The 16,291-nt window shown below is 40.1% G+C and overlaps 1 protein-coding gene across 2 annotated transcripts in view; it reads left to right on the forward strand.

Moving 5' to 3' along the window:
• The window catches only part of LOC584566 (acyl-protein thioesterase 2), a 33,799-nt gene that overhangs the window by 3,470 nt on the left and 14,038 nt on the right, over positions 1-16,291 (forward strand). The window contains exon 1 of one of the 2 annotated variants that reach the window (XM_030982830.1): positions 3,446-3,554. The exons of the other annotated variant lie outside the window; for it this stretch is intronic. The gene's annotated coding sequence lies outside the window, so the exon portion shown is untranslated. Of the gene's footprint in view, positions 1-3,445; positions 3,555-16,291 lie in introns of those variants that run through there. 2 annotated transcript variants of the gene reach the window in all.

Genomic DNA, 16,291 nt, shown 5'->3' on the forward strand with positions numbered 1-16,291 from the left:
ATGGAAAAGCTAGTCTTCCCTGTAATAATATTGGTTTTTGCATGTTTCATAATTGTGTATCATTGATGAATAAATACCCCATTTCCCATGCTGATAAATGATGTATCTGATCTACATGTATACAAAATAATACAAGTACTACAAAAATCCAGGAAGCGTACAGTGTACATGTGTTAAGCAAGGATACAGCATTATAACAGCAAAACTGTCGTCTCATTTTGAGTACGTTTCAAGTTCAAACATATTCAAGAAGAATGTATGAAATTTTCCAACATTAAAATCAAGAGAAGACCTGTTATATTGCTAACGATATGTCATACAAATAGCAGAGATAGTAACAACACACAGTCAGTAACAACACACAAGTACTGTGTGTACCACAGTGCACAGTGCTATCCCCTTATCTTTTTGAGAGCAATCGGATGTGAGTGCATCATATTTCATTCTCTTTAATTGCCACTCTGTTGATCATCGAGGGTCATGCGTCTTGAGCCCTGGGTCAAGTGCAGAGTAACTTGAGATGCCTCTGATACTTGATGGGTTGGAGGTACTGGGTGCAGGGGGAGAATGAGAGAGGGGAAGAGAAAGGGAGAGAGAGAGAGAGAGAGAGAGAGAGAGAAAGAGGGGAGACAGAGAGAGAAAGAGGGGGGGGGGAGAGAGAGAGAGACGGAGAGGGAGAGACAGAGAGAGGCAAACTGAGAAGGGGTAGAGGAAGATAAAGGGAGAGGATGGGGAATGAGAGGGGTATAGAGAAAGAGAGAAGGGAAATTTAGAAAGAGAGGGAGGGAGGGAGGGAGGGAAGGAGGAGAGAAAGTAGAGAGATACCCGGTAGAGATGATAGTGAATACTAAACATACATGTATGTATGAAGAAAAGTAGATGAAGAGAAAGGGAGAACTATTGATATAAAAGAAGAACAAAATCAGAAAAAAGAGTGATAGAGAGAGAAATAGGTGGAATGAGATAGAGGGAGAAAAAGATATATGGAGAAGTCAAAGAAGGAGAGGGGGAGAGAGAGAGAGAGAGAAGGAAGAAGGAGACGAGGAGAAGAGTGAGGACAGGGAAAGAGAAAAGGAGAGGGGCAAGAGTGTTCCAGGGATCTATTGACATGCATGTGTACATGTATCCATGGAGACAAGTAGAGCTGATAAATGTACTTGTCACATGTAATGGGATAGATTAAACATTCATAAGGCATAATTACATCACAGAATACATGTACCTGCTCTTTCACAGAAAGCTCCTTGCATGTACATGTAAAACACTATAAAAATTGAAGAAAAGAGAGTTGGCGAGAGATATGACAAGAAAAAGGGAGAGAGAGAGAGAGATCAATTGTATTTAGAAATATGTGCATTGAAAGCACTTCTAGGGGAAAATAGATATAGGGAGAAGAGAGTAGGGATGGAGTGGGGTGGGGGGGGGGGGGGGGGGGGGGGGGGGGGGATAGGGGATAAATGGGCTAAGACAGACATTGACAGATAGACTGATAGAGCATATACATGTACACTAGACACGGGAAGTCTGGTGGAGCACAGGTCCAGCAGTTGATAAGGAACCTGTTTTATGGGAGTAGGGGGCGCTGGATTTAATGCTGCATGTATATGTTAGCAGATGAAATGTGATTGATCAGGGCTGTTGATTTTAATGGTAGGGTATGGAAGGTCATGTCATTTGTACATCGTCATCTCGATGTTCATCCCCCTCCCCTATTCTTCTGTCTCCTCTCTCTTTTTTCTTCCCCCTCCCCATATATTCACCATTTGTGCCTCATTTCAATTCCGTAAGGGGTACTGTTGGTACTCTGCAGAATATACATGTACTAAGTTATACATGTTTGCTTTTAGTAATCAGAATACAAAGAGATGCCACTTAGCAAGACAAAATATGAGAGATGGAGTTCTGTCTTCCTGTATTATTTGCGTCCGAACTCACTTGACTTCATTTGCAGCTATCAATGGATTAAGAAAGTACATTTTCCTCAGAATCTGATGAACTTGGGTTGCACTGTACGGATCAGAATCAATGTCCGTTTTGCTTGATCAGAAATGATGGATGAATAGTAAAACAAGCAGTCCTGTTCGGTGTCTTAATCTGTTGTTAAGTTAAGTACTGCATGTACTCTGAGTCTCGGACCAATCACAATGCCTTGATTGATGAGGCCTGCTTGATGGCCTGTCAAGTAGGGACACTTGAGGGGAGAGAAGGGAAAGAGGAAGAGGAAGAAGGGAAGAGAGAAGAGGAGAGGAGGCAGAGGGAGGGAGGAGAGGAAGGGGAGGGAGAGGAGAGGAGAGGGGAGGGAGGGAGGGAGAGAGACAAAGAGAGGGAGAGGGACAAAGGAGAGAGAGAGCGAGAGAGACAGAGAAGAGAGAAACAGAAAGAGGGAAAGAGAGACAGAGGGGGATAGAGAGAGCGTGAGAGAGACGGTTAAAAGGGAAGGTTAGGGTGGGAGAGAGACAAAGAGAGGAAAGAGGAGGATGGGGGATGGTTTTAGATGTAAGTAATAGAAAGTGCTAGGCATGGAGAGTGCATGAGATAAAGGAGGGGTAGGGAGAGAGAAAGAGAGATAATGAGATATTAAGGAAGAAGTGAGAGTATAAAAATGATTGGGATAGATATAAATTAAAGAGTAAACTATATACATGTATAGTAAATATGAACATGTAGAAGGGGAGGATGGATAAGTTCAGAAAGAGAACATTGAGAGAAGGGGTTCTGGATGATGTTGATGTCTGCATGAGATGTGAACATGTTTTCATGTATCATATTAAATCATTTTTGGGCTACATGTACTCCTCCCCCTTCTCCTCCCCCTCGCCATCCCCTTCTCCCTCTTTATCCCTCTTTCTCCCCTCCCTTTCCCCTCCTCCCCTCTCATTCCTTTTCTCTCCTTCCTCTCCCCTCCCTCTCCCCTTCTCCCTCTTTCTCCCTCCCCCTCCCCCTCCCCTCTTTCTCCCTCCCCCTCCCCCTCCCCTCCTCCTCCCCTTCCTCCCTTCCTCCCTCTCACCTCCCTCCTCATCCACTCATCCCCTCCTCCACCCCTCCCCTCACCCCTCCCCTCCTCCTCCTCTCCCCTTCTCCCTCCTGCTCCCCTCCCTCTCTCCCTCTCCCACTAAAAACACTTACACTATACTTGCAATTATTTAATGGACGAACCCTGTCCCATTAGTTATATTACACTGTAGCAACAACATCGGAGCAAGTTTATGCCCAGGCCGAGGCACCAAGCAGCCTTGGCATGTCCCCCCAGGGAGGGGAACCATTAGCCATTCATCCTCATTCTCTTCCCCCTCTCTTTCTCTCCGCGCTGCGCCCGATCACTCGCCCACTCGTGCACTCTCTCAAGCGTGGTATCATTCTCATTCTTGCTATCTGCTTTGAGATAATGCTGTTTAACGTCATTCTGCTGCAGTGATCTAGTGAAAACGTTCATGTACAGGAGTCGAGAGATTGGATTCTTTGGGTGATAAGAATTTGTTTTTATGCTGTATTGAAGGATAGGACATTATCTGCCTCCTGAGTTGGACACGCAGTGGATTTCTCTTCGGAATGAGGTAAACCGTTTGTGTAAATGCTCGTTTGTGATGTGGTTGATGGCCCTCGTTTTGGTGTGGTCACATTTCCCGTGAGTCGTATTGTGTCAAATACTTGTAGGGTTAGGGTTAGTATTCCTGGTTGGTTTTGGATTTGATTTAGGGTTATGGTCCTGGTAATGTACATTGTGTTTGTTAGTTACCCTAAATTTACTCTGGCAATTACATTTGCTGTGCACATCCTTTATTTTGCTAATTTGTATTTGTAGGTTTAGGGTCATGGTTGCGCATTGGTTTTAGGTTAGATTTACATATGTAGGGTCAAAGTCTTGGTTCGATGTAGCAGAGCTACCAAGTGTCACGCATTATGCATGACAGTCTGAAAACACTATCACGCATCAGGGCCAGACTGGATTTTTGTAAAGCATCAGGACCAGACTGGGAAAAAAAAGAGAAAAAAAGGTAGTACCGGTAATTGCTAGATTACGTACTGGCTGACCGCCTCGAGGCCTCTGCTAGCTCCTCGCAGGATTTGTGTACGTATATTGCATGCATGCAGGCAAGGCAAGCTATTGTGTTGCATAAAGCGCACTCGCGATTTCAAAACGTACACTATACGCTATCTATATACCCTCGCCTGCGCGCTCGCACGCCGAGTCATGACAATGTCACGTTTAGTCGGTGTAAGAAGATCATCCTTTCGTCAATTAGCATTAGCATTTTATTGTTATTTTATTTTTATTAGTGCCTCAGATGAATCAAACTAATAACAAAGACAGTAAAAAAATCGAAGGTACCTGTACCTGCAAATTTCCCAAATGAGGCCATTGAGACCAGTAAATTGGAAGTGCAATTGCCAAGGCGAGCGAAAAAACCAAGAAGTGTCAAGTTACAAACCATGAATTATTTGCTCTATGAAACAGGTCCACAAGTATGAAGACTAGAAATTGGCTCAAAACATGTTTTAAAACATGTTTTAAAGCCCGTCTACCCTAGTTTGGCCAGGAAGGTTTAGACCACCCGTTGTGGTCACTGACAGGTGGTAATCTCATCAACGCAGCTCTCAATTAACATTAGAAAAAGAGGATCATGGGGAACCAACAGGCACTGCTTAGGCATTGTTTTCTATATAGAGGGAGCAAGTAGCTACAAGTAGTGCAGTGGGGCTTTAAAATGCTAAGATTTGTACAGTCACGTAGGCTACATGTACATATCGCTTTTAGCCTTCTGGAAGTGCAGAGTGTGCATATCTCTGTATTCCATAAAGGCATAGTTGACCAATACACATTTCGTACCATCCTAGGTTTGTACGCACCATTGACATGGGTATGTACATACACAGAACAGTGCGCTGTCACATGGCATCATTTAGCCAATGAGTCAAATCTGCGCTAAATGTACTAGACATACATGTACATGTAAATGCTCAATGCGCTATGAGCTATGCTGTACTAATAATACTAACGTTTGTATTGTAGGACTGATATTCATTGGATATGGGTATTCATTGGATGAGGAAATATTCTTCATGTCCAATAGTGAAATCAAATTTAATGCATAAATCATTGTTTAAGTGCCTTGTTATAAATTATGTCAGTCACATATTTCAATAGTCAAAATGTAAATTGCATATATGTATATGTATTGTTGCTAGGTAGGATACACATTATGGCTTTTCCTACATGTACCGAACAACAGGTAGTGTATGCAATTATACACCTTCTGTCTATTGAAATTCCATTATTGAAACAGAATGTAATAATTTGTAACGATTTGATCACAATAACAATCTATTCTGTGTGATGGTGCACTCTGGCAATACATGTACATGGATTACAATATATCCAAAGTGCACCTTTTCTAGTACGGTACATCTTCAGCCTCTGGAGGAGCCTGCATTGCGGATATACCTGTAACACTTCTACTGCTACAGATAAATGTCAAGTTTAAATTTACACTCTTACCATTTGGAGGATCTATCTTACTCAGAATGTTATCTCTTTGAGCAATACTATACAAGTGTAAATCTTTTCCCATGATTTTCAGCTACAGCCAATAGACCTGTTTACTAACTTATTCAAATATATGGACGTTTCTTCCCTGGGGACCTAGCGACGAGTTTAAAGATAAACTTGAGTTCAGGTAAAAAAAAGAAAATGAATTCTCACAGAATCTAACGAAACTTCCACTGAATGTTCAAGATTACAAATAAATAGGCTTGAGTCGGTACGGTCGATCACACCGGGACCCGACCGTTGCCGTCGGGTCCCGGTTTCGTTTTTTGAGAACCGACGCTCCGAAAAAAATAACGAAATATTTAAGAAATTGCAGTTTTGCACACCACTAAAATCAATCCACCTTAAAACTTAAGTATTTAATTGTTACCAATCATATTCTAGCTCATCCTGAATCAATCAGAACTGCTGATATAAATATGGGTTGCAAGGCAGTTCGCCCCATGGGGTTGTTGTTGCCAGATGCTAGCTAGCTATACTGTACTGGCCGGGTCTCTCGGCAGGATTAATAAATCAGGTTGAAAGAAACATTAATGTTTGAATAATATAACGGCTTTCTAAAAAGTACATCTTTTCAACATACCGATTGAATAATTTTTAAAAGACAAAATAGATATTTTTTCTTTGATTTTGAACACCGCATGCTTCTTTTAAAAGCTGAAAATTACTTGGTAATCACAAGGAGTTTCGATACGGATAGCTGTTGCAAGGTTCAGACTAGTCTCGGAAAAATGCGCAGTGCTCCACGTTAGCTGTAATGCGTGCCACAACGAATCCAAACAAAGACGTGATCGTAACGAGAAAAAAATCATTAAAAACTACGAAAGCACAATTGGAAAGACAACTACTCAAAATTATCGTAAGCAGATACATATAACTTGGAGGAAGAAAACAATAGTTTTCCAAGAAAAGCCACATAAATAGTGATATTTAAGGAGTTACTATAGGTACAATCATTATCGGAAGGGCCTGCTGCAATTATATCCGAATTACACGTGTTTAACTTGAACACGAGGCTATACGAGGCAAATACCGCCCTCTACGGTAAAAAGCAGTATAACAAAGGATTCGAGTATTTGCAGCAGGCCCCTTGCGATAAAAATGTACCTAGTTACTCCTCGATTATCACAATTTCTGTGGCATTTCTTGGGCGATTATTGAATTCTTTGTCCAGGTCATCTATCTGATTATGGTAATTTTGAGCAGTAGTTGTCTTTCCAATTGTGCTCTCGTAGTTTTTAATGATTTTTTTTCTCAGTTACGATCACGTCTTTGTTTGGGTTCATTCTGGCACGCATTACAGCTAATTACGAGGAGCACTGCGCATTTTTCCGAGACTAGTCTGAACTTGCTTTGCAACAGCTATCCGTATCGAAACTCTTGATTACCAAGTAATTTTCAGCTTTTTAAAAAAAGCATGCGCTGTTTAAAATAAGAGATAAATATTTATTTTGTCTTTAAACTATTATATGATCGGTATATTGTACAGAAGAAATTTTTAGAAAGCCGTTTTATTATTCTAACATTCATATTTTTTGACCAGATTTATTCAACCTGCATGAATTAAAATGGCGGCTCGAATGTTGTCTTTCTATTTCTGCCCCAGTTTTTTTACTTTTAGAGGTACGAAAATGGCACTAAACATCGCCAATCATGGATGAAAATAATGTCAAATGGAAGAATATACCGATCTGAGCCGAGGTATGCATGTGTTGATTTATTTGATTGATAAAAAATGTCACTTTAAGGGACATACTGATTTTATGCGCTTTTTATAGAGGCAAGTGACAAATCCTGCGAGCTGATTTCGGGACACCGGGTCCCGATCGGTACAAGGCCGTCGGGACCCGGTTTATGAAAATCCCGACATGACTCAGGCCTACAAATAAATGTCATGTGCCAAACAGTTTTGGAAGAAAATGTATTCTGGCTGAGTAATGAGCATAGAAAGATAAGGAAATCAGGGTAGTACTAGCCCCGACACCATGTGTGTTGTCCCATATACATCTTTCTGTGTAAGTGATTGTTACTTTACCAAGACTCTGCCAAATTTATGATGATTTTGATGACTCCAGAACCTTGCATTACACACCATTACTTACATGCTATATGATTAACTTTTCTGATCCATTCTACACCTTTTCTTTCACAATGCAATCGCATTACCAGTACTCAAGTTTATCTTTAATGCCAGAAAGGCATTAATTCAATGCTTTAACACAGATTTAACACTTTTCTGGCTCTCATTAGACGATATGTTTTCATTGCCTTGAGTTGTGTTCTATTTAACCCATCCCCAGATCACTTGAGTGCTTTCCCGTTTCTAGCCGAATGAAATCAGACAATACCCGGATTATACATGTCACAACGTTTTTATGTTTTGTAAGAAGAGCATGGAACGAGGCAAGATATGCATTCAAGATCTGAGTAGATTAGACCCCGTTCTCACTCACTTTGAAAGTGATCTTAGTTAGACCGCTCCAGAGGAACGGGTCTTGAGGAACGGTTTGCGAGCGTACACACTCCGAGCAGTTTTTAATGGCTCGAACCGCTCCACGAGTCAAAGTGGTCTTGTTGCTATGGCAGCTCAGGTCAGCAGATCATTTTTTTCGCGCGCGGAATACAAACCCTATGTACCGTACTACATGTTTCGCACCGAAGGTCACTAGCTCACTTCCGTTCAAAGTACGCTTTCCGTTCACATTGCACGTTAGAGCGCTCCAAACCGCTCTTAATAAGAACCGCTCCTCAAGACCACCTCGGAAGGTGGTCTTCTGGAGCGGTCCAGAAGTCCACTTCCTGGACCACTTTGAGCGTTCTCACTCACCTAAGAACCGCTCCTGAGGAACGGGTCTTAGTTAGAGCGCTCCAGAGCGCTCCAACGAAGTGAGTGAGAACGGGGTCTTAGACAAGCATAAGCAACTTTCTGTGATATCTCAGTTCCCTCCTCTTTCTTTTTTGGTGGTGGTGGGGGAGGTGTGGGGGGGGGTAGTCTACTGACTTCCATTATGCAGGTAAAATACATTTCGATATCAAATCTGCTTGAAAAGCCAGATTTCTTTTAAGCTGTTAATCTCCTATTCATGTATATCATCTGTTTGGAAACAGAAGGGTGTTATTCATATACTTTAACACGGATTTGACACCCTTCTGGCTTTCAACAGACGATATGTAGTTCTCTTCTCATTGCCTTGAGTTGTCTTGTGTTTCATCCATCCCTTGATCAGTTGAGTGCATTTCTGCTTCTAGCCGAATGAAATCAGACTATCTCTGATGAGAACAAGGTAATGTTTCGTAAGTAGAACATGCAGGGAGACATGCTCATGCATTGGAGGCTGTGCCTGTGGTAGAGTAGCAACGTATTCATTCGGTATCGTGTGTCTTGTTGAAAATGGTTTATTAGAAAGAGGCCCCAGAGAATTCCTACATTTTTCACATTAGCCAATCCAAGAAGTCCTTGGCGAATCTAAGCTTTAGGATGTTTTTGCACATGGAGCGTTGGTGTAGGAATCTATTGAGATGAGAATAGTGGAGAGAAAGGGGGAGAGAGAGAGAGAGAGAGAGAAAAATTACGAGAAAGGAGAAGAGGAGCAAAGGGAGAAAGACAGAGAAACGGAAAAGGAGAGAGAAAGTGGAAGAAGAGAGTGGAAGGATAAGAGGAGAGAGAGAAAAAAAAAGGAGAGAGGAGAGAGAAAGGAGAAGAGAGAAATGGGAAGAGAGGAGAGGGAGGAGGGAGATTAGTTTTAAAAGAAAAGGAGGTAGATGGAGACAGAGTGAAAGAAAAATAAATGGAGAGAGAGAGAGAGAGTACATGGATATATACCGTAAATCTCCGTGTATAAGGCGCACCTGTGTATAAGGCGCACCCCTATTTTGGGGGGGGGAAAAAAAATTGTTTTTGTTTTGTTTTGTTGTTGTTTTGTTGCCGAAAACCCTCGCGGGGAAGGACCTTCATTTAACATCGAGGTACATTTAAAGGTGCTGATTTGTGCTTGTTATCTTGTCACAAATAATAGTAACAATGTCGTTTTTAGAAGACTGTAAGATCAGTAATGTAAATTAAAAACAATAGAGTACCTAGGTCCTAGGATAAAACCTTGTGGTACACCATTTGTTATATAAAAAAAATTGAGGAATTATTATTATAAACTACATATTGAGATCTATTAGAAAGATTACTTTCAAACTAAGATGACAGACAAATTTTAGTGTTGTAGTTTCCGAGTGGTGAGTCATGTCACTGATTATGGCATAGCGCCATAAATCAAAACCAAAAAAAAATAAAAAAATTATGTACCTGTGTATAAGGCGCACCCCCGACTTTCAATTCTTTTTCGGCGGCAAAAAAGTGCGCCTTATACACAGAGATTTACGGTACATGTAGGCTGGAAGAGGGAGAGATACAATGTATAATATGCATGAGGCCTATGATAGAAAAGTGGAAAAAAGAAAAAAAGGTACATGAACAGTAGAGTAACTCCATAACTACAAGGAAAAGAGGCACGTTTCTGTGGATTAGATTTGATTGGAAGAGAGGGAGGGGGCCGGGATAGATAGAGAGCAGGTCTGGTAGAGAGAGAAAGAGAGAGAGAGAGAGAGACGGATGTACATGTATGCCAGCACCTGTGGATATTCATTTCTTATCCGCAGAAAAGTGCACCGGATAATGTTCCCTTGCTGATTCTGTGGCCTCGAGTGCAGCTCAACTCAATCAGAGGTAGAGATCTACTACAGATGGAGAGTTTGCGGTTGCAGGGTTGTGTGTGCACTGTGCAGGTTGTATACATATACATTCAGTCGCCCTCTAATTAAACCTGTTGTACACTCCGGTGCCATCACTTATACTGTATGGACTGGATACTGTGCGGTTGGCAATTGAATGGGAGAGAAGGGGGAAGCATGAGTGTGGGTGAGTGTGGTAATGTTTGTGGGTATGTGTGTGTATGTGTTATGTGTGGCCGGTGTGGGTGCATCAGAGAGAGAGAGAGAGAGAGAGAATAGAGAAAGAAAAGGGTGAGAGACAGAAGAGAGATAGAGAGAGATGAGAGAAAAAAAGAAAGAGAGGGATGTAGAGAGAGAGAGAGAGATAGAGGAGAAAAAAGAAAGAGAGACAAGAGAGTGAAAGAGAGATAGAGGAGAGAAAAGAAAGAGAGGGAGATGTAGAGAGAGAGAGTGAGATAGCAAAGGGTGAGAGATAGAAGAGAGAGAAAGAGAGAAAGGGAGAGAAGAAAGAGAGGGATGTAGAGAGAGAGAGAGAGAGAGAGAGATAGAGATAAAAAAAAAAGGGAGAGACAGATGGGAGAGAGAGAGAGGAGGGCCAAAAAGAAAGGAAAAGAAGGATGTAAAGAGAGAGAGGGGGGAGTCATATAGACACACAAAAAACAAGTGAAAGAGACAGAGAGAGTGTGTGTGTTTATGTAGAAAGACGTTTTGGTGTGATTTGTTAGCATTCCTCCAAGCGAAATTTCTTGTTCATCTATTTGAGAGAGGCTACAGTTGGACATGTCTGTACATGAACAGTATATCCATTAAAATTTATATACAGAATATGATACATAAAGAACTCAAGAAATAAAAGGAAAATCATGCTTCAAAATGATTTGGAGGAAAGCAAAACTAAATTAATTGAGAGGGAAAATAATTGCTAGAAGGACAGTATATGTTGCTGTCAAAATTGCGAAGGCAAAATCATAATTAACATGATATCTTATTATCTTAAATCCACCAATATTTCACATCTGATGACATAGCGAAGTGTAGGAAAATATAATATCAATTGCTAGTATTGTTATTTAAGTAGAATTAGCTGTCAAAGGGAGAACTTAGGCCGTGGTCTAACTTTCTCTGAACTTTATGACAAGGCTTAATCTCAAAGTTGGGTTTGAGTTTACAAACATTCCCAGGATTTGTGTATCATGGAAAAGCATGGTATATCTGGTTACAGAAATAACACTGACTGCTAAATCAAATCCTGGTAACCTGTTGATGAATTTGATCCAACAGGCCATATGCTTACATGTACAGTATATCCTACACTGAAACCTGGCACTGGTGTGTCGACTCGGGAGGCATGCTCATTTATAAAGGCCAATTAATTAAGGAAGAAATTGAAATGGGAAGCTCCAAATCCATGGTTGAACCCAGCAATATTGATTACGTCTGTATCGAGACAGGAGGGTATTAAAGGGAGGCTTCACAACTTCAGCAAGAAGGGATTAGACCACCCAGTGAGCCATCGAGGTCACTGTGACAGGTGGCTATCTCATTAACTCAGCTCTCATTTAACATAAGAAAAAGAGGATCATGGGGGACCAACAGGCACCGATTTGGGAAGTTTTCTATATAGAGGGAGCAAGTAGCTACAAGTAGGACAGTGTGCCTTTAACCCTTTCAGGACAGGATTTATTGTAAGGGCTAAATTGATGAGATTTTGTTCTTTAAATTGGCAACAATAATTTGTTTTATAGTATTGCTACAGTGTTCTTATAAAATAAAACATCTATAAGAAAAATAATAATGTGTACAGATTAGGTCAAAAAGTTGAGAAAATTGCCAATTTGATCGAAATAAAAATCATTCAGAACCTCCCGTTTGTTGCCAATTTAAAGTATTTTAAAGCTTATTTTCCTTTTTAAATTCCTGGCATCAAACACATTATGGTCATGCAAGAAAAAAGATGCAGTGTATGCAGAATTTTTTGCTCTTCTACTCGTGCATCTGGTATATTTTTTAGGAGTCCAAAGTAATTGAGCCAAAGCACAAAATGTTGAATTATTGTCATGAAATTATTACTATTATTATTATTTTTATTATAGCAATTTTTATTTTTAGTAACGATCTTCTGGCTCCAAGCAGAATTATTTTAAAGAGAAAAAACCCATGAATTGACACATAATAAAAAGTAAATCAGAAAATGCTATTTACATGTATGGACAGACACGATATCGGAAAAACAATTATCACCTATTGGCATCGACAAACAGTGCCTTTAAACCTCACTAACTAAGTGCTGCCAATTTCAAGAATTGTGAAGCTTGCCATTTTAACCAATTGGCTACAGGGACTGGATGATCCCTGTGTTAAGTCTACGGGAATGAGAAAATTCAGTGTGCAACAGGTTAAAATGACTTTCATCAAATGCAATATTATCATTACTCAACCAAAATGACACAATGTATGTACAGGTGTGCAGATCTTTTTGTTTATTTTGTTGTTGTTGTAGGTGTCTTTCTACATGCATATTTCCCAGGGCCCAGAATTACATTAAAAGATATTGAGCCGAGCTCGCACAATATGTAGGCAATTGTCACATAAGCAATGTGGGGAAAAGAGGGGATAACAGAAGTAGTTCGCTTCGTGCCCCTTTACGGAGAAATTTAGAGCTTCAGGCTGTCTCGGTAATCATTTGCTTATTAGCACAGCAATATTGAATTATCTCCGTACCTTGGCTTGAGTAATGGGCTTCTGTAGTGCCAGAATGGACAGAGGTAATTGAAAACTTTTGTTGTTTATTCAGTCGGGCTCATTTCTAGCAGGTTTTAAGGCAATTTGGGGATTGTTTTTGTAATTGTTGCTCCTTTTCACCCTCGTTTTTTTCACGTTCTTCCCGACCCTCTCCCCCACCCCTTCCCTCCCTTTTTGATGAAGGCATGCACATTGTAGATACCTTCACAGTGCAAACATACTTGTATGTTAGGCTTATAGTAAGAAACTTTATGCAATAACTTACATTTATTAATTTTCAGCTCCCTGCCTAAACAAAAAAGGGCATATTTAGAATATTGGAACAAATTAGTGTTACAGTATTTGTATGTGAACTTGTACCTTCCATGAATATATTACAATGTATAATTTCCCTTTCTTTGTTAATGTTTTTTAATTCAATGTTTAACTAAAGGTACTTGTGCAAAGGGGAAATTTTTAATTTTTTTTAGGGGAAACCCCTATGTAGTAGCACTTGAGGGAGAGTGGGAGAGAGATATTCAGATAAGGATACAAAAACATGCATACAAGTACATCGTAGGATGATCATTGAAAGAGAGAAGAGGGAGAGAGAGAGAGAGTGTGTGTGTGCATATGTGTGTTTGTGAGAGAGAGAGAGAGAGAGAGAGAGGGAAATGGAGGAGGGAAATGTAATTTAGAAATGTATGTACGAGAGAGAGAGAGAGAGAGAGACAGAGAGACAGAGAGAAGAGTTCTAGAGAAAAGAGAAAGAGAATATAATAATAATAATAATACTCAGTTTTTATATTATTACAATCACTAAGCTCTTCCAAACTTGGAGATAATCACCCCGCCTTTAGCTGTGCTGCCATTACGGCGCTCTAGCATTTCAAAGAATTAATTCGTGCCAGGTACCCATTTACATCACCTGGTTTGAGTGTGGCAAGTGTAGATCAATGTCTTGCCAAAGGAAAATAGTGCTGCAGCGGGTCTCGAACCGTGGACCTTGTGATTGACAGTCCGGCAACTTAACCACTCAACCACAGAACTTTTAAGAGTAGAGTAAGCAAATAACTACCGTTGGTGAAGGTGATGGGACAAACTATCACTTCCGAGGCGATCTGGATGTAGCTATCTTTCCGAAGCGAAGCTGAGGAAAGATAGCGGCGAGGAAGGAAGTGATAGTGTGCCATCGCCTGAAACCAAAAGGTGATTATTTGCTTTATATTCAACATCTAAAACAATTTAACTACAAAAATAAAAGGACGTGTATGCATCTACATGTACATAAAAGACACCATGCCCAAATTCACATAAAAAAAGTTAAACAGTAGTTTAACCCAACCCCTTGAGGGTACGGTGCGTGCATGTGTTTGTTTTAATTGCGCTCATTGGTAATGCGCGCTTAATTACGCCTGTTTTAGTGCGCTTTTGGATAATCTTCAGTGAAAGTGCGTTGCCCTTTGTAGATAGTACCTCTATCTTCAGTGAAAGTGTGTTATACACTGTGTAGATAGTAGTAATATCTACACAGTGTAACAAACTTTTTGCTTCTCCCATCAATAATGGGCGATCTATCTTTCATCACGTGATTTACTTTTGACCAATCGTAGAGCAAGATTCTTAGTATGTGGAATATAATAGAGTATAAAGAGAAGAGTATCATCAAACCATCTTGATAAAGGAGCTATCAGTTCATATCTCCTTTAGATGTATTATATGACCCCCACCAGACAGAAACAGCTTTTAAAACAGATGTCCTAGTTTGATTGGTGGTAAGGTTAGATTTCATGGAACCAGAACTCCTTCTTCAAATACATGAAATATATCTTCCATGTAATCTATATTTTTTTGTATGCTGATGACACGTTTTTTCCTGCAATACCTTTTCTACAGGTATCGGGAAGTAGTGTTCTACATTTTTTTTACAAATGAGATCTGCTGTGCAAACAAAAGCCTGTAAATTCTTGTTTTATATTCACGATGTGTTGTCCTCTTCTTTCAAAATTGACCAATATGCTGATGAAATGTGTCTGTTTTCACATAATGTTTTGGCCACAAATTTTGAATGTCCTATAGATAGCAGTTCAGTTTGTTTCGTTGTCCATACGCACATAATATCCTATTCCCATTTTTCTGAATAATCAATAATAACATTAAGGATTATGGATTTATGAGTGCCTATTGCATGTATGATGTCGCTAAACGCTCTACAAGCATGCTATTAACCTGGTCATCAGTTTAGTCTTGGCTGCACACATTGTATGCACCTTCTCCACTCCCTGGGGAGCATTCCAGCTAGGCAAAATTGTATACAGTGTGAGTCAAAAAAAAAGTTAACACATAGCAAATTGCTAATTATTTCATAAATCATCTATGAACAGTAAATTATTATACATCTTATGAAAGAGTGTTTTATCCCAAATCTTTTAGTTTCATTTTTGTGTGGTATGTGTTCACGCTTGGATGAACAGGAGGCATTGTTTGGGAGAGTGCAAAAATCGACTTGCACCTCAGTTGCTTATGTGATGTTTGAATAAAACATTTGGGATTTGGGTATTAATTTGGTCATTGCGGATCCAAATAACATCCCTGACAAAATTTCACATTTCAAATATCAAATATCAACAAACATTTGTGCGCGTGTGTGTGTGTATGTGACTTTGCTTGTGCAAAAAGCATATGCAGTGCATCTCATTTGATACATTCAATTCATTCTCTCACTTTAATCCCAACATATCACATACTGTAGGCATCACTTTGGCGCGAGTCGATTTTTGCACTCTCGCAAACAACGCCTCCTGTTCATCCGAGCGTGAACACATACTACACAAAAATGATACCAAATGCTTTGGGATAAAACGCTCTTTCATGAGATGTATAATGTCACCGGAGTGATGGCTCAGTCAGTAGAGCGTCCGCCTCACAACCAGGAGGTCGTGGGTTCGAACCCCGGCCGCGTCATACCAAAAGATGGGACTTGTTGCTACCTTGTTTGGCGTTCAACAATAAGGGATAGAGCAACGTCGATCTGGCGCTGCTCAGTGGCTGCTGGGCTCACGATCAATTGGGCAAAAAGAATTTCCGTTTCGGTTTAATAAAATTTGGAGTGGACTATTAGGCTATTATTATTATTATTATTATTGTTATTATTATTATTATCAATGATTTACTGTTCAAGGATGATTTTTAAAATAATTAGCATTTTCTAGGTGTAAACTTTTTTTTGACTCACACGGTACAGACACTTACAATGCTGAACAAACAACAAAACTTTCACATTCTACCGCAAATCCTTCA

The sequence above is a fragment of the Strongylocentrotus purpuratus genome, unplaced genomic scaffold (genome assembly GCF_000002235.5).
Source record: "Strongylocentrotus purpuratus isolate Spur 01 unplaced genomic scaffold, Spur_5.0 spur5_scaffold_13, whole genome shotgun sequence".
NCBI classification, from domain to species: Eukaryota; Metazoa; Echinodermata; class Echinoidea; order Camarodonta; family Strongylocentrotidae; genus Strongylocentrotus; species Strongylocentrotus purpuratus.